The sequence below is a fragment of the Rhincodon typus genome, unplaced genomic scaffold (genome assembly GCF_021869965.1).
Source record: "Rhincodon typus isolate 14 unplaced genomic scaffold, sRhiTyp1.1 hic_rhity00002752, whole genome shotgun sequence".
Classification (NCBI taxonomy): domain Eukaryota; kingdom Metazoa; phylum Chordata; class Chondrichthyes; order Orectolobiformes; family Rhincodontidae; genus Rhincodon; species Rhincodon typus.
Window position 1 is genome coordinate 1 of NW_025968390.1, and position 2,459 is coordinate 2,459.

Consider the following 2,459-nt stretch of genomic DNA (forward strand, 5'->3'; position numbering starts at 1 on the left):
ACAATTTGCCTGTGATTACTGATCAAACTGGATTAAACATGGACTGTGTCCCCATTTCAGGAACATTGTTTGTTCAGCTGCAAGATAATCTGTTTCTGTGCTTTTTAAATTGAAGTGACCTGGGAGATTTACAATTTGGGGTTTAAGCCACTTTACTAGTGTATTGAGATTGAACAGCAAAGTGTTCAGAAATATGTTTTGTTCTATTTGGGTGTCGCCAGCAAAGCTGGTATTGATTGTTCATTCCCAATTACCCTTGAAGGTGGAGGTGAACTGCCTTCTTTCAACTGCTGTTGTCCATATGGTGAAGGTATCTCTACAAACAGACAGCATCATAAATCCATAGTCATCGTGAGTGTTAGGTTGAATAAATGCAGCTTAAATTGCTTAGCTCAGGGTTATTCAGAGTTTGGCTGATGCTGAGAATCTGAACTGCATGATGGAGAATAGCCCAGGATTGCAAAACCACAATAGAAACCTTTGTTTCACAACCTTGAAATACTCCCACATGTACCTGTGGATTTGCTATGGTATTCGTCTCTACCAGCTGTTGCTACACAGCCTGGTCACCATGTACAACACTGCCATCCCTGTAAACTCCCAAATATCCCAAACTGCTAAAGGTAACACGTCTGAGGACCTCAGCATTCTCATTTGGAATTTAATTACTGATGCAGCATCAGAGTTCAGAGGAGTTCTTTCCAGACCTCCAGACACAAAGATTAGCCAGTTAAAGAAAGTAGAAGTGCACTGTGGGGACTATAGGTTGCAGAGCTGTAGAGTTGCATTCCAGCATTCTCCTCTCCTCCCCTCTTCTTCCCCCTCCTCCACTGCCCCGTTGAACTAATTTCTGTGCTTAGTGTGCTAAGGTAAGCTGCACTCAGGGTCATGTGAGCTGTACAGCAAATTCTTTGTGTACTGTAACATGTGCCACATGTATACTCTACCCTGAACCATGTCCATATAGTACTAAGAGTAATGTGCACTGTACTGCAGGCTGTGTGTGTACTGTACGGTGGGTAACATACACTGTACTGCAGGCAGCATGTGCAAATTACACAGCCATGCTCACTGCACAGCAAGTGACCATGCTGTATCTTGGCCCCCATTTCAAAAGCTGGCTATCCACCAGGTGAAGGGCCATGTGCCCTCCCTAGGTCTGTTGCATTATCACTGAATCAAAGTGCTTTTTCTGGGCAGCGCTTTGCTCGAGCTGATAAACGGGGGAAGCTGCCTCGCTGGATTCAGGAACACATCACAGACAGTAACCTCAATCTCACTGTGGATGAAGCAGCGCAAATAGCCAAGTACTTCCTACGACAGATGGCACAGCCTTTCCAACAGGTTAGCTGTGGAACTGACATAGGCTCCTGCCTTACTGCCTGTCTGTCTATCTTGTTCTTTCCCTTCCTGTCTATCCTGCTGTTTCACTCTCTCAAATTTTCTTTTGTTCTTTGCTCACACAGTTGCTTTTTCTTTCGCTCTTGTTTTTTGCGTGCTCTCTCTCTCTCGTGCTCTCTCTTGCGCTCGCTGTCATTTCTTCCCATACTAGCTCTCATACAGCCTGCCTGCCTGCCTTTGGTTCTTTCCTACTTTCTCTGTGTCTCTCTTTCTAGTCTTCTCCTTCTATATGTTGCTTTCCCACCCGCCATGCTATCACCACACGCTCTCTCCTCTCTCCCCAATCTCTTTTTGTACTTTTTGAATGTCTGTCTGTATCTGTTGCTCTTGGTGATATTTAGATGAAGGATACATGTGGACCAGAGTATTGGGGAGAATTTCAATACTTTTCCAATTCTCTGTTATTTGTACCCCTGTGTTTGCCTCTGAGAAGCTGTCAATGTGGCCCTAACTAGTATTTTATTTATGATTGGTTTCTGTTTTTCCTGATTCCAACCGCAGGAGGATCAGTTGGGATTGTCACTGCTCTCACTGGATCAGCTCGAATCTGAGGAGATACTCAGCAGAATCCAGCAGATCTCTCACCAAGTGTGAAGGGAGGATGGGCAGGACCTGTTTGAATACCAACACAGAGCCTTCCACCTACAGTATTTGCATCAGTCTGAGCTGCTGCTTGTGAGTGGTGACTCCCTGCACTCTGCAAGAGACAGGATTTGCACAGTGGCCTGAGGCCGTTAGTAGCGGGAGGGGAAAGGCAGGGTCAATCTGTGTCCTCTGCAGGTACTGACTAACGAGAGTGTTTCCTGTGTCCAAGCATTGATTGTAAAATATTGGGAACTGACCTCACAGTTGATAAACAAGATTTTGTACTGATCATCAAACCTGCTTGTTCTTTTCACCTTGCGTCCGGCTTTGACATTGATCACTGATGTACAGGGGCTAGAAGACTGGTTTTACGTAGAGCAAGAGATCATGATGAGGAAAAACTGAAAACATGGTATTGATGCAGCGCCGTGCTGTCGCAGGGTCCGTGCTGACAGAGCACCGTGCTGTCGCAG

General features: G+C 45.5%; 1 long non-coding RNA gene across 1 annotated transcript; it reads left to right on the top strand.

Annotated features, from left to right (window-relative positions):
* Positions 1–507: 507 nt before the first annotated feature.
* LOC125481604 lies at positions 508–2,282 on the top strand. The gene is made up of 2 exons (XR_007261406.1): positions 508–1,344; positions 1,903–2,282. It is a non-coding gene; the product is annotated as an uncharacterized LOC125481604 (long non-coding RNA).
* Positions 2,283–2,459: the final 177 nt, after the last annotated feature.